Source organism: Antechinus flavipes, chromosome 3, assembly GCF_016432865.1.
Source record: "Antechinus flavipes isolate AdamAnt ecotype Samford, QLD, Australia chromosome 3, AdamAnt_v2, whole genome shotgun sequence".
NCBI lineage: Eukaryota > Metazoa > Chordata > Mammalia > Dasyuromorphia > Dasyuridae > Antechinus > Antechinus flavipes.
The window spans coordinates 466,021,167-466,048,319 of NC_067400.1; the positions used below are offsets into that span (position 1 = coordinate 466,021,167).

The following is a 27,153-nucleotide window of genomic DNA, read 5'->3' on the forward strand; positions in this document are numbered from 1 at the left end:
CAATGTGACTGATTTCAAACTTTTCTCAGCTAGTCTCTCTCCTAAGCCTTATTAATCTTCTCTCTTCACTAGCTCATTTCCAATTTTGCTTCCCTCAAGTGTCTCTCTTTGGGAATTTACCAGATTGGGAGTGGGAGTTCCCAAGCTGAGTCCAAGGACCACTGGAGAATTCTCCGGAGGGCTTCTGCCTAAGGATTTGGGTATGGGAGAGATTTCTCATGGACCAGAAATATTCTAGAACAAGTCCCCAAAACTATGTAGAACAGTGACTCTTACCCACATTACAATCAGAGATTCTCAAGGTAAAAAGCAAAAAGGGATTTATTACAATCTCATGAGAAAGGGCAACTCCCAATAGACTAGGTGTCAGTAGAGGAGTGCAAAGTGCAAACTGCAAAACACAAAATTATATAGATGCTAAACAAAAGTCCTTACCCCCACCCCCAACACCTTTTTTCCCCATTGTCTGGAGGAGTCCAGGCTTACATCCTAAATGCAGAAATCTATCCCAAAAAACAAAAGAATATTAGTAAATAACAAACTCTTTACTTATTAAGTACTTAAATGCTAATTAAGAGGGAAGAAACTGAAGGGAAATGTTTATCTAAGATAATTGAACACTGTAGCTTTTAACTAAAGCTCAGCTTGTTGCAAAGTCTCAAATTACAATTAGGGCATAGGTGAAGATCACATTCTTATGAGAAGTCTTCACTCAGTTTATCCCATTTACTCATGATAAAAATTATACTCTTAATGTCTGTTGCGGAAGAAAGCATATAACAAAAAAAAAAAAAATAGAAAGCACATAATGACAAAAACTCACTAAGAATTCAGCAATATTTTTAAATGAATCTGTATTTTGTTCATCACAGAAACATCTACCTATACCTGAAAAATAGGAATTTATAATACATTACTTGTTTGGTATTCATAATAATAACAGTAGCATTCATTTAGTGCTTTAAGGTTTGCAAAGTACCTTATGTGTATAATCTCATATTATCCTCATAATACTGGGAGGTTAGTGCTATTATTAAAATACCCATTTTACACTTTAAAAAACTGAGGTAGAAGGGGTTAAATAATTTGTTCAGGTCTAGTATATATCTTAGTCTATATTTGAATTCTCTGACTTGTTCCAGCTGTCTATCCAACGGGATACCACTTAGTTGCCTCATAAGATAAATGCTTGTTTGTGAATTCACATGTGGATTTGTGGGATCTTTTGCAAAAATTCTTTGGTCTCCCAAGGATCCATGACCCATAGGTTAAGAATCCCACTAATCTAAAGTAAAGGTATCAAAATAGTTCCTGCAGAAAGGTGGTCCTTTCCAATAAAGATATTTATCTCACAATTAACTGAGAGGATGCTTTCAGTAATTTGTGCTTGGGAGCCTCAAGATATTAATCAAGAGAAGCTAAAGAACTGTGTTATTTTTAATAAAGATTCTGTCTGACTTGTTAAACCAGAGGATTATCCATCAGACTGGTAACAACAAGCCCTAGGATTCAAATGCAGAATTGAAAAGCTGGTTATATTTGATGTGGTTCCCTTTCATCTCAAAGTGGATACCTAGATTGCACATTTACTGTAACTTGTACATATACTTCCCCTCCCCCCCAAGTGACATTGATCTTGAACCCACACTAATAGTAAAAGGGTCACACCCAAGGAGAATATAGCATTCTTGACACACAAGTTAATACTATAACTACATCTTCCCTTTAATTTTTTCTCCTTTGATGCTAACACTAATAAGTGTGCACAGCCTGTTTTTCCAGTTTGGTCCTCAGGGTAAGGATATGATTTAAATGGTGGTAATTTAGAGTTGGGTCACTCTTTGGATCCTGGATATTACTGAGAGCATTTATATTTTGTCTGTATTTGTTCAACTCCCTATCAGTAATTAGGACTTCTTCACATCTAGAGAAATAATTACCAGTACAATTGATTCATTAGTCTTATACTCTTTTCAGCTCATACAAAGTTTCCCACAAAACCAAACCTGACTTCCATTAATTTGTAAAAGTCCATAAATTAAGTTAATTATAAGATTTGTCGATGGAAGACCCCTTTATTTTACAAATGAAGAAAGAGGTTATATGACTTATCAGGGATTGCAAAAGTAATAGAAACCCTTTTGAGTACCTCCTGAAGGGAGATCTTAAGGAAGGAATAATTAGCCTTCCCTGAAGCTTTTAGCCTGAGTTATCTAAAGCTAAAAGGGAGAGCTAACTAAATAACAATAAAAGTAGAGGCAGAGCTTCTGGGAACTGCAGATGATAAGTCTGAGATAGCGGTGTTGGAGAAGATGAAGAAACTGAGATTTGTTAAGTGACTTGTCTAGGGTCACACCGCTAATAAGTATCAGGTCTTCCTGACACCAGGACCAGTGCTCTATTCCTCTAACTGCCCTGACCATATTTAACATTGTGCATTTTTTTCCCACAGAAGAATGTAAGCTTCTGAGTATAAGGATTGTATCCATTTTCACTCTCCTGTCTCCATTGCCTATCATGATGCCTTTTACTCTGTGGGGACAATTTAGTCCTGTCATTTCTTCCATATAGGAAGTGGAAACTCTTCCACTAATGCAATTTATAACTATAGAGATTGTTCTGAGTCTGAGATTAGTCAACTTGACCATAATAAAAGACAGGAATTGGATCTAGCTCTCCAAGGTTAACTTTCTATTCATTATACAACATCTATGAGACTTCCACACAGGAGGCATTTAATGAATTTCAGTTGAATTTATTTATTTCCCATTTTCTGTCTTGATTATTGTAGCACTGGACATTGTACCTATGAGGGATGTAAGAGACCCTTACCCAAAATGACTACTCAAAGATCACTGAAAGTAGAAAACAGAAAGATTGTTTATTATTAAATTCTCATGAGAATGAGCAGTCCCAAACCCAAAGACCCCAGTTTCTGGGATAAGAACGCATTATTTGACAAAAATTGCTGGAAAAATTGGAAATTAGTATGGCAGAAACTAGACATTGACCCACATTTAACACCATACACCAAGATAAGATCAAAATGGGTTCATGACCTAGGCATAAAGAATGAGATTATAAATAAATTGGAAGAGCATAGGATAGTTTACCTCTCAGACCTGTGGAAGAGGAAGGAATTTATGACCAAAGAAGAACTAGAGATCACTATTGACCACAAAATAGAAAACTTTGATTATATCAAATTGAAAAGTTTTTGTACAAACAAAACAAATGCAGACAAGATTAGAAGGGAAACAATAAACTGGGAAAACATTTTTACAATCAAAGATTCTGATAAAGGCTTCATTTTCAAAATATATAATTGACCCTAATTTATAAGAAATCAAACCATTCTCCAATTGATAAATGGTCAAAGGAGATGAACAGACAATTCTCAGATGAAGAAATTGAAACTATTTATAGACATATGAAAATATGCTCTAAATCATTAGTAATCAGAGAAATGCAAATTAAGACAACTCTGAGGTACCATTATATACCTGTCAGATTGGCTAGAGTGACAGGGAAAGATACTGTGGAATGTTGGAGGGGATGTGGGAAAACAGGGACACTGATACATTTTTGGTGGAATTATGAACACATCCAGCCATTCTGGAGGGCAATTTGGAACTATGCTCAAAAAGTTATCAAACTGTACTTACCCTTTGATCCAGCAGTATTTCTACTGGGCTTATACCCCAAAGAGATACTAAAGAAGGGAAAGGGACCTGTATGTGCCAAAATGTTTGTGGCAGCCCTGTTTGTAGTGGCTAGAAGCTGGAAAATGAATGGATGCCCATCAATTGGAGAATGGTTGAGTAAATTGTGGTATATGAATGTTATGGAATATTATTGTTCTGTAAGGAATGACCAGCAGGATGAATACAGAGAGACTTGGAGAGACTTACATGAACTGATGCTAAGTGAAATGAGCAGAACCAGAATCATTATATACCTCAACAACGATACTGTTTGAGGATATATTCTGATGGAAGTGGATCTCTTCGATAAAGAGAGCTAATTCAGTTTCAGTTGATCAAGGATGGACAGAAGCAGCTACACCCAAAGAAAGAACACTGGGAGATGAATATAAACTGCTTGCATTTTTGTTTTTCTTCCTAGGTTATTTATACCTTCTGAATCCAATTCTCCCTGTGCAACAAGAGAACTGTTCGGTTCTGCACACATATATTGTATTTAGGATATACTGTAACCTATTCAACATGTAAAGGACTGCTTGCCATCTGGGGGAGGGGATGGAGGGAGAGAGGGGAAAAATCGGAACAGAGGTGAGTACAAGGGATAATGCTGTAAAAAATTACCCTGGCATGGGTTCTATCAATAAAAAGTTATTTAAAAAAAGAGAGAGAGAGAGAGAATGAGCAGTCCCACCATGAGATAAACTCGTGGTAGAAGGGCTAAAGAAGTAGTAAAGATACACAGCTTTTATAAAGAGATTGCATCACAAGTAAGAGAGCATTGGGGGGAAGGGGAGGGGGAGAAAACGCATCTAATTGGTTTTTACTATCTGGAGAGATTGGAATGGAAGGTTTCTGTTTCCCCAAAATCACCTGATTTCTAGGAAACAGACAATCAGACCTTCAGGCTTTAGATAATCAAGCAGACAGTGTTTAAACTAATAGTCTAAATATCGCTAAATGTCAAATACTGATAAATGTCATTAGCTCAGGTTAAGTAAATATGTTTATAGCTGGCCAAGGCTCAAGTAAATATGGGCCTGCACATATTGCACTTATGCAGGTCACAGAGGCACAGAAATAATGAAAATAAAATACAGAAAAGAATTCACACATTCCTATAAGTTCTTCGCCTTATCTCTCTATTCCACATATCCCTAATAGCAAAATTCAGTGACAAAAAAACCTTATTCCTGAATTTCCACTTAAAATTTTAGGCTCTGTTAAGATGAATAGTGACAAAAACTTATTCAAAGGATTAGCAGGACTAAATTTGTTTGTTTTTGGTTTTTCTGAGGCCATTGTGGGTAAGTGACTTGCCCACAGTCACATAGCTAGAAAGTATTAAATGTCTGAGGTCAGATTTGAATTCATGTTCTCTTGACTTCAGGGCCAGCTCTCTATCCACTGCCCCATCTACTGTGTTTCCCCGATAATAAGACCTATCCCAAAAATAAGCCCTCTCCTTACTGTGTAAGATTCCTTTAAAATAACCCCTCCCCCGAAAATAAGCCCTATTGAGATTGCTACTGTAGTAAAGGTGATCCCCTGCACTACACGCATACATCTGTATGCACTGTCCTCCTCCCGTCCTCCCTTCCCCCCGGTGAAACGCACGCCGCGCTCCGAGCTGCATCCAATCAGAGCTGCAGCAGTGAGCGCGCCATCCTGTTCTTCCCCAGTGATTTGCTTGCTGGCGCCATTGAGAGCAGTGCCATGGAGGAGAGCTGAGGCAGGACAACATAAAAACCTGGTATGTAAGCAGGAGTGAGGGGGCATGATGGAGGATAAAAGGGGCATGATGGAGGATAAAAGAAGAACTCAGGGGGCATGATGGAGGATAAAAGAAGAACTCAGCCAGCACTCACCACGCTAAAGAAATGAAGAACTTCCTTGCAGAGAGAAGAATCGATCAAGTAATAATTCCTGCAGGAATGACTGCCTATCTCCACACCCTTGATATTGCAATAAACAAGCCATTCAAGGACCATTTGCACATGGAAGTCAATGACTACATTGAAAATAGAATGGAAAGAAATCAGTGTGGAAACTTTGTGAAGCCCTGTCTGCAAGAAGTCATGACTTGGGTGAAGAAGTCATGGGATAAAATTACTGACAGCCAAGGCACTACAAGCAGGTTACCTGGATAAGACATGTTCATTTAAATATTGCTAGACATGACAGATTGGGTCCACTTCTTTTGAAGGAAACAGAGGCACAAAACATCCAGGACAGAATTCAGGGTTTGGACACTTATGACGATGTTGTTGAAGAAGATGACATGATCATTATTGAATAAAGGTACTTTTGTTTGTTCACATTTACCTGTTTATTAAAATTGCTGTCAATGTTCATTAAAATAAGCCCTCCCCTGAAAATAAGCCCTCTGGTGTTTTTCTGTCCAAAAAATTAATAAGACAGTGTCTTATTATCGGGGAAACACAGTAGCTGCCTCAGCAGAACTAAATTTGAAGAAGAAAAACAAAGATTGAGTTAATGACTTTTCTTAGCAGTTTGTTATTCAGAGGGAAAAGTTTGAGAAGGTTAAACTCTAATTTATAGGACAGTAAATATGGAACTAAAAGGGAACTTAACAATCATTACATTCAACTCTTTCATCTTATAGATACGGACACACACATTTGTGTTGTTCACTTGTTTCAATCATGTGACTCTTTGTCATACTTTGTCATAGTAGAATGATTCTCCATTTGCTTCTCCAACACATTTTACTAATGAAGAAACTGAGGCTAAGTGACTTGCCTGGAATCATAATAAATAACTGAAGCAGGACTTCAATGCAAATTTTCCTGTCTTTCTAATTCTAGTGCATTTTACCTAACTGCCTAGCTGTCTATCTGAGCCAACTACCTGCCTTTCTATCTAATTTCTTAATAAAAAGCTACTCTTTCAGAGTTACAGATTTTGAGCTAAGAAACCTATTCTGAACAATCTGTTTTACAATCTGGTTTCACACATTAATGAATTTGTGAGAGATTTAACAGTATATAATCTATTATTAATCATTTTTACCTGCTAATCAAGAAAAGCACAAAGACTAAAACATTTTAAAATAGTTTTTAGAAAGATTTTAGAAAAAAATATTGTTTTAGTCCTGGCTTTACAACTAGCTAGCTAGATACTCTGACATTAAGTCTCTTCACATCTCTAGACCTCAGTTTACTTTTCTATGCATAAGGAAGTTTGGACTATATGATTCCTCAGTGCCCTGAGGGAAAAAGCACTTAAAGCCTAAGTTTGGTTCAGCTGTAGAATCTTTCTAAAGAGTGTACTTTAAAGGTACTTAATGCATAATATGACTCAGGTATAGGACAGCTAGTTATTTCTACACCAAAAAAAATTTTTTTTCAATTGGTAGTGCATATAAACTTAAAACAGGATAATAACTTATACCTACTATTACAGTCACCCAGGAGGCTAAAACACCAAAATATATAAAGCAATTTTGTGAAACTGATGAGAAGGCATTTTTAGATTTCATCTACACTGTACTATCTAAACTCCCTTCAGGTCCCTGTCTTCTAGTAAATTTGATCAGAGTTGAGCTATTTGCCTTTGTCAGCAGTATTCTCTTCAACATAGAAATTCCTCCTCTCTTCAAATAGCTCTAACCAAGGGTCTCTACCCTCCAAACTTCTTGAACTTGTGAGGTTGCCTTCAAGGTTAGCATGCCTGTCTCAGTTCACCTAGCAGAGTGAAGAGAAGGTGCTATTCCTTCTCCCACCTTCAAGAGATTCAGATAGTCTTGATGCAGTCTTCATCCATTTTATTTTAGGATGGGCAGACATCCTAGATAAATGGATTTTTTTTAGCTCTAGTATCCTCAGAATCCTCATCTGTCTTCACTTCCTGGGTTACTTTGGTAACACAGTCATTGTCAGAAACTTATATTAAGATTTTTTTTTCATACAATTTAGCAGATAAATGTTTACAGGCTAAGGACTCTAGTCGATCTGTCCTTGAGTCCTCAGGCTGTATTCTCAATGAGGAGAGCAATATGTGGGACACCACCCATACAAGCTGATTCAATAGCATTCTTTGTACCCTGACATCTTCTATTCATGTACCAGATGAACAGTAACTCTTCTATTCACAGAAGTTTTGCTACAGGCAATGTGCAAAGGTTCTTCCACTGCTGGATACTGAGGGGCGAAAGCTTTATTTACTTCAATCAAATCTGAGCCTTTCAGATTCAGTCCTGATGGCAGGAACAGACCAGTGCCCATGATGGACATCCAGATACAAAGTAGCCCACAATTTTGGCGAGCAGACTCAGACTCTGCTTTTTAACATTTTCACTCGCTATGATCACTGCTCCTACTCCATCAGACACTCTTGAAGAATATTCTGAAGGTACTTGGCTAATTGTTCCAGAATTGCTTGAGGTCTGGGATGTTCATCCACTCACATCATGTTTTTTCCTTTCTTTGTTTTCACCTTCTTTGTCATTTCATTATTAAAATAGCCAGTATCATTAGCAGCCTTCCACCTCAGTTGTGACTGAAAAGCATATTTAGCACAAGTTCCTCTGCTTATTGTATGTTTTACAGCAAGGTTCTCAGCAGTAATTGCCATGAGGGTTTTAATATGCTGAGCAGTCAACACTGTCCACAAAGTGCCTTCCGGTTTGGTCTGTTCCCACTGTGGTTCTAAAGCGTATGCTTCTGACACAGTGGGGAGCCTGGCTCATACTTTCTGTTCCTCTGCAAAACACTTCAGTGTCTTTGACACAAATATCCTGACATTCACTAATAATAGACTAGAAACCAGAGCCACAAAGTCTATTCAGAGTAAGAGCTGGTTGCCTGAGGGACTCCCACTTGTAAAACAACATGCCTTGTCAGGTACAGAGCATCTGAAGAACTCTGTGTGACACTGCCCAAGATCATATTGTCAATAATTTCTGGAGGGACTTGCCAGCAGATAGTGTAGGCTTGACAGCCAATTTAGCCAAGTCAGTGGTTATGAAATCGTTCAGTAAATCTCCAAAGGCCTCAAAGAGCATTTGATTAGTATCAACTATGTACATATCTTTGAGCTTGGGCAGGCTAGATAGATGCTTGTTTTGCTTTTCAAAGGTCTACTGAGTCAATGTTCTTCTTGCTTAATAACTGATAATCATATTGCCTACTCATTCTCAAAGCTCTTAAGTCCTTCAGCATTGACCAGAAGCAGATAGGGTAACTGTATGTACCAAGACATTATTATGTCATCCCCCCCAAAAAATTATTAAGTATCTACTGTATACAGAGAATTGGTCTAACGATAAGGAGATATATAAAATTTAGAGAAGACAGAGATCCTTCTCTAAATTTAATTTTTTAAAAATTCAATAAACATTTGTTACAATATCTGAAATATACAGTGTTTATAAGTGCTTATACTTATAAGGAGATAATAACAATATTTATCCAAAATACAAAAATAATAAATATGATAGTTGGAAAATGAAATGCTGTGTGAGATCTGAGGGTAGACATTGTTACCAACTGGGGGTGTAAAGTCCAGCCTAGTTCCCTGGAGGCCTCAAGATCAGCAAGAGTCAGGATAGGCAAAAGTCCTTAGTCTTTAGGGGGAGAAGTGAAGGAGACAGACAAAACTGCTAGGAGTTTTGCCAAGGATGTCCAGAATCTCCACCTTGTCCTGCTGCCAAGTGAGCTCTAATCCTTACCTACAATCATCTTTACACCAAATATCGAGCTGACATCAATGGTGAGAAGAGCCATTTACCCAAACATATGCTAATAGAGTCATTGTCTTATTTTGAATAGGTAATTAGCCTTAAGTGCTCAGTGGTCTGATTCCAGTGCACCTATTCAGAGTTTCAGCCCTTTACATCTCCCACTTTCTTTTGTTTTAGAACACAGTTGGCCACACCCTCCCTGACTTCGCAGAAAAAGAGTGAAAACACCGAAAAGGAGGTTATCATGCCCCCGCTGACATCTCAGGAAGGGAAGTGAAAGCACTAAAAAGGAGATGATCACACCCCCCTCCCGGACTTTTCAGAAAGAGAGATGAAAAACACCAAAGGGAAGTGGGGAGTCAAGCCAGATATTGTTAGCTGGTTTCTGAGCTGAAGGGTCTTATTAGAAACAGGTATGCACAAACCCATCAGGATGGGAGGTATTACACAAGCACATAGCAATAACACAGAGGCTATTAGTGATGACTCTCCCCACAGCTGGTGCAGGCTCAACATGGTGTAACAGACATGAATTGTACATGCAAATAATGATATAACAAACAATATGAATCAACATGTATTGTAAGAGATTTCCAGAAGTCCTAGAAGGAGGGTATGTAAACAACAGTCACACATACGCCTTCTTCAGCAGCCGAGAGATAGTCCAAAACCAATCTACTGTCCATTGCTTCACATGTCAGGGAATCCAATGATCCCTGCAAGCTTTTGAAGTCCTGCAACAGTCTTTTTATGTGTTAGGGAATGCAATGATTCCTGCAGATTTTGAAGTCCTGCAACAGTCTTATCATTTCTCAGAAAATCCAATAATTCTTGAGGGTTTTCAAGTCCTGCATCAGTCTCATTAACAATTTTTGATGCCCATGAGTCAAACGCCATAACTGCCAGGCTCTTTCAGTGGTGGGCACAGTCAGCAATGGAACCATCTGATGTTTCTTGGTTCTTCTCTTTCATTTCAAAGGTTTGCTCCATCTCTCTGTGATGGACAAGGCGAATACGGCTTGTTGGCACCCATCTGATTCCTTCTCCATCTGTAGAGATACAAGCAAACCCTTTCTTCCAAGCAGTTAACCTATCTGGTCCCTTCCATTCACTACTTTCGGGGTCTCTCCACATCACCTGGCAATTATCTAAAGATAGTGCAGCTGCTCGCACTGGACACTGCCCTTCCAGTGGGTTATAAAACCTGTCTGCCAGAGCCAGTGCATCTTTGTCAAAAATCAAGAAGTTAATAGTATAAAGGGCTAGATTTAGAAGTTCTCTAGAGTTACCTGTGGCTCCCCCTTTCTTTTGTTTTTGGAGCAGCATCTTAATGTCTCTTTTTCTCCTCTCTACTATTGCCTGTCCTTGAGGATTAAAGAGTATGCCAGTGGTGTGTAAAATCTTATACTGTGCACAAAAGTGTGCAAAATGTTTAGAAGTATATGCAGGTCCATTATCTGTTTTTATTGCTTGTGGCACACCCATAATGGCAAATGCTTGTATAAGGAATTCAGTGACCACTCAGGCTGTCTCTTTTGCTGCTGGTATTTATTGCAAAAGTGAATCCTGAAAAAGTGTCTACCACAACATGGATAAAAAGACAGATGACCAAAAGATTTATAATGGGTCACATCCATTGCCAGATTTCATTGGGTCTGAAACTACGAGGATTCTTCCTTGGAGGGAGCATAGGAGCATAGAAAGGAAGGCAAGTTGTACAGGCTTTTATTAGGCTCCTAGCTTCCTCTTTTGTTATCTCAAATTGCAAACATAAAGCTTGAGCAGCCTGATGGTATTTAGAATGAGATTCTTGAGCAGCCTGATGGTATTTAGAATGAGATTCTTGGGCTTCCTGAAATAAAGGCGTATAGGCCAACATGGTTAGAAGGCTATCTGCCTTTGCATTACCATCAAAAATAAGACTGGAAGTCCACTATGAGAGTGGACATGCAAGATATAAATCTTACCTGTATGCTTTCTCACTTGCTCTTGAAGTTGCTTAAAGAGCTGATATATATTAGAGGCTACAGATTTTATTTGGGCTGTGGCAATTCTTTGTATCATACCTACTGAATAAACTGAATCAGATATTATTTTTATATCTCCTGGATAATAAATAAGAGCTAGAATGCTTGCATACAATTCATTCTGCTGAGAGGGCTGAAAAGGAGTTCTGACTACTCTCTTTATAGTCAAGTCACGAGAGTATACAACGCAAATATTATGTTTGGATGCATCTGTAAAGATAGTTGGTCCTTTAAGAGGAACTTTAGAAACCTTTTCTTCAAGAATCCATCACCAATTATGTAATAGTCTGATTATCTTTAATGGAGACCCGTGTGTAAAATTTGGAGCCATGCTAATAAAATTTGCCACTCTGGGATGGTTTCACAGCATACACTAATTTGTGCATTAGTATAAAAGGTGTATATCTTGTCAGGTCTTATCCCAGATAATTGTACTGCTTGCTTAATGGCCTTTAATAAAATTCTAGCCACAAGCACTGGGTAAGGAGTAAGGCTTTGCTCTGGTTGTGCTGGGAGGTTCACCCACTCTATCACACTGTCTCCTTGATGAAGGACTGCTGTGGGTGTCTTTTTTGTAGCAAAAACTGATATTTACAAGGGTTTTTAAATGACTCTTTCAACCACATTGGATAAAGCCAGTTCACTTTCTCTCAAAGCCTCTTGAGCTTCTTTTGTAAGCTGGTGTAGTGAGTTTAAAGCACTGTCTCCCTTTAAAATGTCATATAATGGTTGCAATTAATAAGTAGTCAAACCTAACATTGGATGCATCCATTGGATATCTCCTATCAACTTCTGAAAGTCATTTAAGGTGTGTTTATCTTCTCTGTTCTTAAGTTAAGTTTTTGTACTGTAAGCACCTTAGGGTATACTTCATATTCTAAATATTGAAAAGGAGTATGTCTTTGAATTTTTTCTGGAACTATGTACAATTTGTAGTTCCTTAGTGTTTCTATGGTCTTTTGTAGACATGCTTCTAACATTTGTTCCTCAGGTGCACATCCCAATATATCATCCATGTAATGTAATAACATTATTTTTGGAAATGCTTTTCTTACTAAAGTAAGAGTAGCAGCAAGATACATTTGACACATAGTAGGGCTATTTTTCATTCCCTGTGGCAAAAGTGTCCATATTTTTTAAAGGCTCAGCTAAGTTAATACTGGGCACTGAAAAGGCCAGTCTTTTCATATCCTCTTTATTCAGAGGGATAGAATAGAAACAATCCTTAATGTCCATAACCCAAAGAGGCCATTCTCTAGGCAACTGAATAGGAGATGGAAGTCCAGGCTGAAGAGTTTCCATAGTTTCCATCTTTTCACTTACTTTTCTTAAATCAGTCAACATCCTCCATTTTCCAGATTTCTTTCTTATGACAAATATAGGGGAATTCCAAGGACTTAAAGAAGGTTGTAAGTGTCTTTGGTCAAGTTGCTCCTGTACTATATCCAAAGAGGCCTGAATTTTATCACTAGCTAAGGGCCACTGTTCTATCCACACTGGTGTATCAGTTTTCCATTGGATAGGAATAGGTGAAAATGTTGGCAGGCCTTCAACAGCAGCCCTATCTAAAAAACCTAAGTACTTCTTCAACAGCAGCCCTGCCTAAGAAACCTAAGTACTCATTTGTAATCCTAATTTTTGTAAAATGTCTCTTTCCCACAAGCTGATGGGGAGTTTTTCAACTATAAAAGGAGTAAAAACTCCTATTTCACCTTCGAAAATCCATCTCCAAGGGATAGCACTAACTTCAGCTGCTATTGATCCTCCTACACCAGATATGTAGGTGTCTGCCTTAACCTTTGGCCAGTGACTGGGCCAGTTGGTACCTCTAATGACTGTACAATCTGCACCAGTGTCTACTCGTTCTTCTAATGGTATGCCATTTATATAGATAGTGAGCATAGGTCGGTCAGCTGTCACAGCTGCTATCTAGTATATTCCTGGATTCTGTTGCTTGGAGTCAAAATCTGGGTGACTATCACCAGATTGCTTCTTAGGAGTCTGTATCAGTAAATCTGATGCTACTACTTCCCCTGGTTGATAAGTCATGGATTGTCTATCTGTATTAGTGACTGGGATAAAATCTACACATTCCCCAGTTTCCCACATCAGTGTATGGATGGACACTGTTTTGTACGTACTCTCAGGAGGTGAAATGGTCAAGCCTACTGTGCCTGGAGGCAAGGGATCTCCATAGGCTGGAGATTTCACCTTTCCAGGGGGTATCTCAGTAGTCCTAGCTGCATACAACTCTATTCTCTTCAATTGTAATCCCTTTCTCCCATCAGGTTGCTCCCTGGCTTATTGATTATGTAATCCCTTTTTCCCATCAGATTGCTTTTTGGCTGATTAGTCATGTTTGAGTACTGAACTTCTAAAGGCTCTCTGGGTGTAGCATCGGCTGCCATCATGCCCCAAGTATTTTTTGTCTTGGGCCCTGGGGCTGGGCCCTGCATCTAGTTTCCCTGAATCAGACTACATTCTGATGCCCAATGGAAGCCTCTGTTGCATTTTGGACATGGGATTTTGGGTCTTGTTCTCCCACCCTGTTTTCTCACTCTGTTCTCTATGCCAACACTGAGGTTTTAGATGCCCTACTTTACCACATTGAAGGCATTGATGAGTCTCTCTGGAAGTCCCTTGCCAAAAGGAACCCCCTCTTCCCATGATTGGGAAGTCTGCATCATAGCTTGGGTATAAAAGGTATTTGTGCCTACTGTGGCACAGTGTATTATGATCTCCTCTAAAGAAGCATCCTTGTGTAGTCCTAGTATAATTCTTTTACAAACCTCATTAGCATTTTCTTTAGCCTTGTTGCCATATCATAATTTCTGTTGCTGCAGTTTCACCAATAGTTCATATGACAGCTGTCTGCAGACGTCCCACAAAATCAGCAAAAGGTTCATTTGGTCCTTGTGCTATTTTTGTGAAGGTCTCTCCTCTGTCCTGTTTACCTGGGATAAAGCCCCCTGCTTTGATAGCAACAGTAGCAGTTTGCTCATATGTTGCTGTGGGGTAATTAATCTGTGCTGAAATGTCTGCATAAGAACCTACACCTGTTAGTTGGTCACAAGTGATTGGAGTATTAACTCCAGTTTGCCTGTTTCATTGGGCTTGTCTCCTACAAAGTTCACTATATTCAGAAAGCCACAACAAATTTTGTCCAGGTTCTAAGCATACCCTTGCTATAGATTTCTAGTCATTAGGGGTTAAAATTTCATAAGCCAAATTCTGTAATAACATCTTAACATAAGATGATGTAGCCCCATAAAGATTGCAAGCCTTTTTCAGGTCTTCTAAATCAAAAGGAGTGTATCTTCTACTTTCTTGACTTGAAGAGTCAAGTTCAATCACAGGACACATTTCTATTTTCAAATCACCTGTATTCTGCCCTTTCTCTTAGGCTTTAAATAGTGCCTTTTGCAATCTAATCATAAGAGGGGGTGATTTCTTGGGGGGAAGGTGCTGATGATATCACTGCCCCTCTTACTCCTCCTCCTCCCTCCACCCAGAAGGTGAAGTTGATGAGGGAGGGTCAAGGACCTGCTCAGGTGTAGGTAAAGTTGAAGCTGGGCTGTGAGAGTGAGAATCACATTCTTTAAGTTCCCCATGCCCTCTGCCAATATTTCCATTTCCCTCTCCAGTTTCTTCTTCTTTTTTCTCACACTTTCTCATCTGGCTGTTCTTAAAACTTCTCTTTTTTCTATAACTTCCAAGATTCTTTGAGGTCAATTATATTAAGTTGTACATATAGAATGTTTCCTCTTTCATAATATAATAATATTATAATAATAAAATAATAATAGCTGATCTCCTACTAGTTTCCAATTATCTGCCTCTATTTCTTCTTCCTTGAAGAACCAAGGGGATGTGCATTCTAATGTATCCACAAGTCCATCAATCTGCTCCCAAGTTACAATCAAACCCTGTCTCTTTATCAGTGTGAGTATGCTTCCTGTAGATCTCCCTTGGGGTGGGTTGGGGGTGGTGGGAGTGGGGGGGAATCTTTTCCTAATAGCTGCCCCATTTCAGCTAGAAAAGGTTACTAGTTTAGTTCTTAACAAAGTAAGTTCCCTGTTTGTCTATTAAAATGCTCACCCTATTTTACTGGGGACTTCTTCAGTGAAATTAGGGTCCTTAGTCCACATTGGGTGTCAAAATGTAAAGTCTGACTAGCTCCTTAGAGGCCTCACGATCAGCCAGAGTCAGGATAGGCAAAAGTCCTTGGTCTGTAGGAAGAGAAGTGAAGGAGATAGACAAGGATGTCCAGAATGGGGGAATAAAAGAAAGCTTACTATTAAAAAAAAAAAAAAACCCAAAGACCTCTTTTTTTTTTTTTTTTTTTTTTTTTGGCTGAGCCAATTGGGGTTAAGCAACTTGCCCAGGGTCACACAGCTAGGAAGTATTAAGTGTATGAGACCACAGACCTATGGAAGAGGAAGGAATTTATGATCAAAGAAGAACTAGAGATCATTATTGATCATAAAATAGAATATTTTGATTATATCAAATTGAAAAGGTTTTGTACAAACAAAACTAATGCAGATAAGATTAGAAGGGAAGCAATAAACTGGGAAAACATTTTTACAGTCAAAGGTTCTGATAAAGGCTTCATTTCCAAATATATAGAGAATTGTCTCTAATGTATAAGAAATCAAGCCATTCTCCAATTGAAAAATGGTCAAAGGATATGAACAGATAATTCTCAGATGAAGAAATTGAAACTATTTCTAGCCATGTGAAAAGATGCTCCAAGTCATTATTAATCAGAGAAATGCAAATTAAGACAACTATGAGACATCACTACACACCTGTCAGATTGGCTAGAATGACAGGGAACGATAATGCGGACTGTTGGAGGGGATGTGGGAAAACAGGTACACCAACACATTGTTGGTGGAATTATGAATACATCCAGCCATTCTGGAGATCAATTTGGAACTATGCTCAACAAGTTATCAAACTGTGCATACCCTTTGATCCAGCAGTGTTTCTACTGAGCTTATTATATCCCAAAGAAACCTTAAAGAAGGGAAAGGGACCTGTATGTGCCAAAATGTTTGTGGCAGATCTCTTTGTAGTGGCCAGAAATTGAAAACCGAGTGGATGCCCATCAATTGGACAATGGCTGAATAAATTGTGGTATATGAATATTATAGGATATTATTGTTCAGTAAGAAATGACCAACAGGATGATTTCAGAAAGGCCTAGAGAGACTTACATGAACTGATGCTGAGTGAAATGAGCAAGACCAGGAGATCATTACATACTTCAACAACAATACTATATGACGATCAATTCTGATGGACATGGCCATCTTCAGCAATGAGATGAAACAAATCAGTTCCAATAGAGCAGTAATGAATTGAACCAGCTACACCCAGCGAAAGAACTCTGGGAGATGACTATGAACCACTACACAGAATTCCCAATTCCTCTATTTTTGTCTGCCTTCATTTTTGATTTCCTTCACAGGCTAATTGTACACTATTTCAAAGTCCAATTCTCTCTGTACAGCAAAATAACTGTTTGGACATGTATACTTATATCGTATTTAATTTATACTTTAACATATTTAACATGTATTGGTCAACCTGCCATTTGGGGGAGAGGATGGGGAAAAGGAAGGGAAAAATTGGAACAAAAAGTTTGGCAATTGTCAGTGCTGTAAAATTACCCATGAATATAACTTGCAAATAAAAAGCTATAATAATTTTTTTTAAAGTGTCTGAGACCAGATTTGAACTCAAGTCTTCCTGACTTTAGGGCTGGCGCTCTACCCACTGCACCACCTAGCTGCCCACAAAGAGCTCTATTAAGTCCTGATTGCTACCATTGCTAGAACCTCCCTTCAAAATTAACTTCTATCTATTTAGAACCCACTTATAAATGGTTATATATGTCCCTTTAAAGTATGGTTCTTTTATAGAATATGAGCTGTCTGAGGACAGGAACTGTTTCCATTTTGTCTTTGTATTTCCAGGGCCTACTACAATGCTAGCAAATACTTCATAAATGTTTGTTGACTGAGGGAGAAAAAAAGGAATTTTCCATCTACTTTGATGTTCTATGACAATATTTGATTGGTGCTTTGTGACAGTCCAAGAAGTCTCTCTAGTTTGGGGGGAGCTCACTGACTACTTATTACATGCTGCCTTTATTTCAGGCATACCTATTCCCTTGTCTTTCTATAAATTTCTGTGTGCCATAATAAAAATTACAGTATAGTACCTATTCAGCAGGGTCTTATAGGTCAATCCTCAGCACCACCCTCCATGTATCATCAAAAGTGGAAAACCGATGAGATATACTTGAATAAGAGCCTGCCTCTTCCTATAAGACCCATGGCCTTACCAGGCTGCCAATAAATGAAGGAAGTAGAATCCTAGCGGGCTCACAAAAAGCTTAAGAGGAGTTAGTGAACAATAAAAATGAGTATAGTCAATTCCAGAGGCACCATTTCTAGGATGATCACCAACATTACCTCTTCCTCTTGATATATATGGGTGTGTGTATGTGTGTGTGTGTGTGTGTGTGTGTGTGGTGTGTGTGTGTGTATAAAATATGGCATGCAAATCACTATACATGAAATCCAGTGACTTACCTAGTGGCATTCATTTATTGTTCTTGGCTCTCCCCAGGGATGTTTCATTTGAGATCTATAGTCTTTCCTTATATAAATTAGGGTATGATATAATAAAAAACTATTTATTTTGGGTGTCTACTGTTTTTCTAACATCTCCGTCTGCTGCAAAAAGTTCTAGATAGACTAGAACAAGAAGGCATCCTCATGTGTGTCCCTTAAATATGTCTTCTCTGTCTTTGGAAGGTCATAATCACAAAAAATCCATGAATTCATTTATGCAACTGTCACGTTGATCTTTAATTCCAACAAAATATGCAGCATGACTCTGTATAATAAACAAGCATTAGGATGTAAGCTCCTTGAGGGCAGGGATTGTTTTTGTGATTTTATCTTTCTTTGTATCGCCAGCACTTAGCATAATGCCTGGGACATAGCACATAATAAATGCTTGTGGATTGACTGATTAATTCATTCATTGATTCTGTAGCCTACAAAATGATGTCATATTTTATGCACTGTTATTTTCAAAATGTATATAGACAGTGTTTTGATTAACAAAATAAAAATTCATTTTAGAGCATTACTGGTGAGCCAAAAAAAAACCACACTGTCAAACAAAAAATGACTGAAATAATGTATGTGAAAAATTCACGAAAAAGAAGTAGATCTCTGAATAATTAGAAAGCAATAATTCTCCAGGACAACTGATAATGAAACCTATCTCAGCAAAAAGTTCAGGGACTACTAGAACAGAGTGTTTATATATATATATATGTATGTATATTTGTCTTCTTTTATCTACAGAAGGACAATGCTACTGACTTATCTCAAGAAGATGCTAGGTACTTTAATGAAACAATTAAGGTCTATACCCCTAAACTAAGACTTTCTTTTATTCATAAGTTATTTCATATATATATATATATATTTCCAGATGAGGTCACTGTATTAGAAGTTTTTGCTTAACAGTTTTTCTTTGTTACAAGGGAAGATTCAGAAGGGCAGAGAAGAGGGAAGGAGTATTTATGGAAACGACTGTGATATAAAATCAAAATATATCATCAAAATTTTAAAAAATAATGAATTTGTACTAGCTTTTTTGAAAACATGTATTTTCTTGATCAATGGATAGCAATGATGCAACTACTACCATATGGATATTCATAAATTTTTTATTATAACTTTTTATTGACAGAACATATGCCTGGATAATTTTTTACAACATTATCCCGTCCACTCACTTATGTTCTGACTTTTCCCTTCCCTCCCTCCACCCCCTCTACTAGATGGCAAGCAGTCTTATACATGTTAAATATGTTATAATATATCCTAAATACAATATATGTGTGCAGAACCGAACAGTTTTCTTGTTGCACTGGGAGAATTGGATTCAGAAGGTAAAAATAACCTGGGAAGAAAAACAAAAATGCAAACAGTTTACACTCATTTACCAGTGTTCTTTCTTTGGGTGTAGATGCTTCTGTCCATCCTTGATCAATTGAAACTGATTTAGATCTTCTCTTTGTCGACGAAATCCACTTCCATCAGAATACATCTTCATACAGTATCGTTGTTGAAGTATATAATGATCTCCTGGTTCTGCTCATTTCATTTAGCATCAGTTCATGTAAGTCTCTCCAAGACTCTCTGTATTCATCCTGCTGGTCATTTCTTACAGAACAATACTATTCCATAACATTCATATACCACAATTTACCCAGCCATTCTCCAATTGATGGGCATCCATTCATTTTCCAGTTTCTAGCCACTACAAACAGGGCTGCTATAAACATTTTGGCACATATAGGTCCCTTTCCTTTCTTTAGTATTTCTTTGGGATATAAGCCCAATAGAAACACTGCTGGATCAAAGGGTATGCACAGTTTGATAACTTTGGGGGCATAATTCCAGATTGCTCTCCAGAATGGTTGGATTTGTTAACAATGCAACAATGTCCCAGTTTTCCTGCATCCCCTCCAACATTTATCATTATTTTTTCCTGTCATCTTAGCCAATCTGACAGGTGTGTAGTAGTATCTCAGAGTTGTCTTAATTTGCATTTCTCTGATCAATAGTGAGTTGGAACACTTTCATATGAGTGGGAATAGTTTCAATTCCAACATCTGAAAATTGTCTGTTCATATCCTTTGACCATTTATCAATTGGAGAATGGCTTGATTTCTTATAGATTAGAGTCAATTCTCTACATATTTTGGAAATGAGGCCTTTATCAGAACCTTTAACTATAAAAATGTTTTCCCAGTTTGTTGCTTCCCTTCTAATTTTGTTTGCATTAGTTTTGTTGTACAAAGGCTTTTTAATTTGATATAATCAAAATTTTCTATTTTGTGATCATTAATGATCTTTAGTTCTTCTTTAGTCACAAATTCCTTCCTCCTCCACAAGTCTGAGAGATAAACTATCCTATGTTCCTCTAATTTATTTATGATCTCATTCTTTATGCTTAAATCATGGACCCATTTTGATCTTATCTTGGTATATGGTGTTAAGTGTGAGTCCATGCCTAATTTCTACCATACTAATTCCCAGTTTTCCCAGCAGTTTTTGGCAAATAATGAATTCTTATCCTAAAAGTTGGGATCTTTGGGTTTGTCAAACATTAGATGATTATAGTTATTGACTATTTTTTCTTGTAAACCTAACCTATTCCACTGATCAATTAATCTATTTCTTAGCCAATACCAAATGGTTTTGGTAACACTGCTTTACAATATAATTTTAGATCAGGTACAACTAGGCCACCTTCATTTGATTTTTTTTTCATTAATTCCCTTAAAATTCTCAACCTTTTGTTTTTCCATATGAATTTTGTTGTTATTTTTTCTAGGTCATTAAAATAGTTTCTTGGGAGTCTGATTGGTATGGCACTAAGTAAATAGATTAGTTTAGGGAGTATTGTCATCTTTATTATATTTGCTCGGCCTATCCAAGAGCACTTACTATTTTTCCAATTATTTAAATCATAATTTTTTAACATGTTAAAAAGGGACTCACCTTCAAAAAGATTATAAAGTGCTGTTAGTGAGTGATTAAAATAGTAAAGTGTTTAGGAAGTTAATCAATAAATAACAAGTGCCTACTTAATATACTGAAGTATATTTAAAAAGAATCAAGTGTAAGCATCTGGCTCCAAATGGGAATTCTGTAGCTGAAAGAATGCATTAGTCTTCCTCTCCTACACACTAGATTACTAGCTAAAGAAATAACTTAATGAATAAAAGAAAGTCCTAGTTTAGGGGTATAGACGTTAATTGTTTCATTAAAGCACCTAGCATCTTCTTGAGATAAGTCAGTAGCATTGTCCTTTTGTAGATAAAGAAGACAAGGGGAAGCAGAGAAAGAAAGAAACTTGCCCAAAATCACTCAGCATATCAGTAGCAGAGCCAGAATTAGAATGAAGAGTCTAACTCCCAGTTCTGTACTTGGAACAATAAGGTAATACCACCACAGGCCAGAGGAGTAAGGAAAGACTTGCCAAAAAATTGTTTGAATGACCTAGCCAGGAAAAAAGCAATGAATAAACCAGGCACATAGGGCCTGACATAAAATGTAAATTTGGAAGAGATTAGATATATTTTTAGAATTTCAAGAGAAAGGAAAAAGAAAATTTAAAAATTAAAGAGATCTTTTTTGGTTTTGATTTAAGAATAACAAAAATATTGCCAAATATAGAATTACCTGACCTATAATATTTTTAAGTTATGCATGATTTTTATGATTTTTGCTTCTTCCCTTAATGTCAATTGCTGTTATTGTCTTCTCTAGTCTTCTCTAGTAGTGATCCATTCTTCAAAAAACCCAAACTTCTAAATTTGCTCTCATAACTGGCACATAAAACTGGCTGCTGTACAGTGCATTAGTTTGCTCTTCTGATGCAAATTCCTCAATAGGAGATGTTGGAAAGTCTAGTTCTGGGGGAGTCACAAAAATGTTAATGCAAGTGTCTTAGAGAAATGTTGGAGTCTGAGTAGACATTCTGTTACTGGTTCTAGTTAGTTAAGCATATGGTAAATGGTACATAATAGGCACAGTACCTATAGCACAAAGAAGGACCTTGAGAAATGATTGGTACTTGACTTTAATGGCAGGCTCTGATAGACTGCAATCACTAGTTGCAATGCAATTAGCTAGATCTGGAATGCCTTACTTAATAATTAGAGCTTTAATCATTCTCTTTGGTTGCTTTTCGTTTGACTCCACTGACAGTGTCTGATGAGACATCATAGGCTATGAGTCCTTGTCACTGAGGATAACTTCTTTTTTTTTTTTTTCCTAATAACTTTTTATTGACAGAGCCCATGCCAGGGTGATTTTTTACAACATTATCCCTTGCACTCGCTTCTGTTCTGATTTTTCCCCTCTACCCCCTCCCTAGATGGCAAGCAGTCCTAGATATGTTAAATAGGTTACAGTATATCCTAGATACAATGTATGTTTGCAGAACCGAACAGTTCTCTTGTTGCACAGGAAGAATTGGATTCAGAAGGTAAAAATAACCTAGGAAGAAAAACAAAAATGCAAACAGTTTATATTCATTTCCCAGTGTCCTTTCTTTGGGTGTAGCTGCTTCTGTCCATCCTTGATCAATTGAAACTGAGTTAGGTCTCTTTGTCAAAGAAATCTACTTCCATCAGAATACATCCTCAAACAGTATCGTTGTTGAAGTGTATAATGATCTCCTGGTTCTGCTCATTTCACTTAGCATCAGTTCATGTAAGTCTCTCCAAGACTCTCTGTATTCATCCTGCTGGTCATTTCTTACAGAACAATAATATTCCATAACATTCATATACCACAATTTACCCAGCCATTCTCCAATTGATGGGCATCCATTCAATTTCCAGTTTCTCGCCACTACAAACAGGACTGTCACAAACATTTTGGCACATACAGGTCCCTTTCCCTTCTTTAGTATCTTTTTTGGGTATAAACCCAGTAGTAGCACTGCTGGATCAAAGGGTATGCACAGTTCGATAATTTTGGGGTCATAATTCCAGATTGCTCTCCAGAATGGTTGGATTCATTCACAACTCCACCAACTGTGTCCCCGTTTTCCCGCATCCCCTCCAACATTCATCATTATTTTTTCCTGTCATCTTAGCCAATCTGACAGGTGTGTAGTGGTATCTCAGGGTTGTCTTAATTTGCAATTCTCTGATCAATAGTGATTTGGAACACTTTCATATGAATGGTAATAGTTTCAATTTCATCATCTGAAAATTGTCTGTTCATATCCTTTGACCATTTATCAATTGGAGAATGGCTTGATTTCTTATAAATTAGAGTCAATTCTCTATATATTTTGGAAATGAGGCCTTTATCAGAACCTTTAACTGTGAAGATGTTTTCCCAGTTTGTTGCTTCCCTTCTAATCTTATTTGCATTAGTTTTGTTTGTACAAAGACTTTTTAATTTGATATAATCAAAATTTTCTATTTTGTGATCAGTAATGGTCTCTAGTTCATCTTTGGTCACAAATTTCTTTCTCCTCCACAAGCCTGAGAGGTAAACTATCCTATGTTCCACTGAGGATAACTTCTTAAACAGGACTCAGTCCTGTTCATTTATTCTTTTCTGCTCTCAACGAAAGGAGCAGAAACTGTAACTTTGTGAGCTTCAGATAGTCAGGGAACCAGCAGTCAGACCAGCCCAGATGCCTTGAAGAATAAGGCATCTATGAAGTAAATCTTTCAGGAGTGACCTTCAGAGCCCAATCCAGCAATTCCTGAGAAAATACTTACCTGGAAGCAATATCACATTTGGACTTGAAGTTGATAGGACCAATGCTAGGTGGAAACCATATTCAGTCTGGGCCTGCTTTCCTCAAGGACCAAGGCTCTATAGGGAGAGGATAGTATGCCTTTGAGGTATTGACGGAACTGGAAGGAGTGAAATATATTTTTGTTCTTACTCTATCTTCAAAGTAAACATCCTTTCATAAAAGATATTTGTTGACTGACTGACAAAATATTCAGAGCACTGTTAACAGGATGCTGATTTTCTTTATCTTTTCTTTGTTGCCTTTGGGTTGGAGAAGGCTATTTTGAACATCAAGACAGATGAAATGTTCTTTGTTGAATTTGCATAACTTTGTATTTGGGGACAATTAACGATTTTCACCTTCACTTGTGGGATTGGATATGACCCCGTGACATTGACTATTTCTTGTATGACCCTGGAGAAACAATGTTTATGACTCTCTGGTTCTATACAGATCTATTCTGAATTGGGGACAAAGACAGTATGTTCAAACCATATCCAAGTTGATTTGCTGAGTATGGCAACACAGGGTCCATCTCTTAGGAACATGCAGTGTACTACTGATGCAATTCTTTGTGGGGAAAAGTTGTGATGGCAAATAAAGTAAGCATGTGGGAGAGATTTGGAGTTATGACATGCACACATTTTCTGGTTCCAGGATGCTAGTGATGTAGTAAATGGCAGCCTCTTTGGATAAAGTTGTGGAACTGGAACTGGAATTGGGCATTCAAAGACATACTTAAACTTAGTTCTTTCTTCTCTTTGATTTGACTTTTCTTCATGTGACTTCTTCCTGTCTCATGATACTTGTGGTTAGGGCTAGCTTTCTGTCATAGTCTGACCCAGGCTCAGTCTAAGCCAGTCTCAACCAGTCTCCCTCTTGATCTTAGTGCAGGAGGCAGGAGAGCCACCACGAGGATGATCAAAGAATAGAATGTGTATCTTCCAGTCCTTGTTAGCTCTTATATACCTTATTGTAATTACATCCCTACAGTGTACTGATTATGTGTGAACTTAGAGAACCATTAGATCACCATGCTAAGTACTAATGTTATGTGAACTAAAGACCAATCATCTCCTCAATTCCATTGAATTAATACCTTGTTTCAAGTATATGTCTCCAGAGTTCTGTACAGATACTAGTGAAAGATAATGCTCTAAAATGAAGCCACAGGTACTTTCCTTCTGAAGAGGGAGATTATTCTTATGTAACCCAATGAATATGAGCGTAGGTTCTTTTATTTTAATTGAAGATTAATCTGAAGGCTCCAACCCTGTGAATTTTGAAGGAGCAAGTCCAGGAGTCTGAAAATTAAGTCCAGGCTGAATTTTACAGCCAGCTAATCCAGCTTTGAGGATTTAGGAGCAAGAAACAACTTTTTCAACTCAGTAGTCAAGTACTCATCCCAGAATAGAGGAACAAATGAATTTAGTGGGACCAATTAGCATTTTATTAATTTATTAGAAATTTTATTAAGTCCACTGTGAGGTAAAAATTGTTAAATCTGGGCCCACTCTTCCCAGAGTCTGAGGGGGCTCATAGCTCATGGACAGATTTGAGGCTTACTAGTTCCCTTCAATGTAACCTATCAGTCAAGATGATTTTACCAAGATGTGACCGCTATACTTCTTGGAGCTCCAAGTGAGAGTCGAGTGACTGGTGACTCCAAAAGAAGGTGAGGAGTCCTGAAAAGAGTTCAGCAAATCCTCACAGCAGAAATGCTAGTCCTCTCTGAACACCACAAAACAAAGTAGAACAAAACATGAACATAAACATTACTATGCAGTATAAAATAATGACTATGAAGAATGCAGAGAAGCATGGGAACACATAAAAATTAATAATATTGAAGTAAGCAAAATCAAGGAATTGGTTTACTCAGTGACTATAACAATGGAAATAAAACAAACAAAAAACCAAAACTGAATACTGTGTAACTATAATCACCAAGAATGTTGGCCCTGGAAAGGAATTGAGAAAACATACATCCCTCTTCTTTGGAGAGGGAGTGTTCAATGTGGAATATTGCACATATTACCAAACATAATTAATAAGTCAGTTTCTGCTGAAAGATTTTCTTTTTCTCTCCTTTTCTATTCTTTGTTAATAGAGATAGAAAAGGTAGGGAAGAAATATATTCAGACATAGAGATAATGCAAAAACAAAGTACATCAACTAAAAAATTTTAAAATAAAAACCATGTAAGGAAGCTATGACCAAAAGGAAAAACTAGGAGCAATGGTTGACAATGACATAATATCTGAGGCCAAATTTGAACTCAAGAAGCTGAATCTTCCTGACTCCAGGACTGGCACTCTATCAAGGTGCCTTATTTTTCTTAATCCTCTTCCTTTTCTTCTCCTTTTTGTCCTTTTCACCAGCTCCCTTATTTACTTTAATATTACATTTATTTTCAATGATTTACCTCCCCAACATAGGAAGCCATCCCTTTAAAGAGAGAATAAAAGAGGAAAAGGAAAAAATTAATTCAATAAAATCAACTGACACATTTCTGATAATATCTGTGATATTCCACAGCCACAGTCCTCTATCTCTGTAGTGAAGGGAAAGAGAGACAACTCATTTCTGGGACCCTGAGTTATTATAATTACTCAGACTTAATTTTGATTTTTGTTTTGTCTGTATTCTTTTCCATTGTTATAGTCCACTGTATAAATTGTATTCCTGGTTCTGTTTATTTTACTCTACATCAGTTCATATAAATCTCATATTTCTCTGAATTAATATGTCATGTTTTGTGATTCAGTAACATTTCATTGCATTTATGCATTATAATTTGTTTAGTAATTCTCCAATAGATGAACACTTACTTGTTCCCAGTTCTCTATTATCAAAAACTTCAGGTTTATAGAAATATCATCAGATTAGACATTAAGTCATGCCTATAATAGACTTTCAAGCAAAGAAGTAAATAGGTTTGGAGATGGCATCCGTACTATGAGAGTACAAAAAATATACTATTTGTGTCTCAAGCAATACTACTTTGCAATGATAAAAGTCCTGGTCAGACTCAGAAGATCTAGATTGAAATCTTAGTTTTAACTCTTACTAGCTATGTGACCATTCATTTCATTATATTCTAAGTTTACTGATCTATAAAATGGAGATAATATTTATACTACCTACCTCACAAGGCTTGTTGTGAGGAAAGTACTTTGTGAACTTTCAAGTACTCTGATAACATGTTATCAGGAATTTCATATCTTGGGTAGTCCCTCCACTGACTTACAACCTGCCCCAGCCCCTCTTCCCCCATTCCTTTTCCTTCTAGGATAGGACTAAGGATGGTAACAAGAATAAAGATAAGAACTTTTCCCACAATTTAATTGAT

General features: G+C 37.3%; 1 pseudogene; it reads right to left on the minus strand.

Moving 5' to 3' along the window:
• Positions 1-7,689: 7,689 nt before the first annotated feature.
• LOC127557320 (3-ketoacyl-CoA thiolase, mitochondrial-like) lies at positions 7,690-8,727 on the minus strand (annotated as a pseudogene).
• Between the last annotated feature and the right edge of the window lie 18,426 nt (positions 8,728-27,153).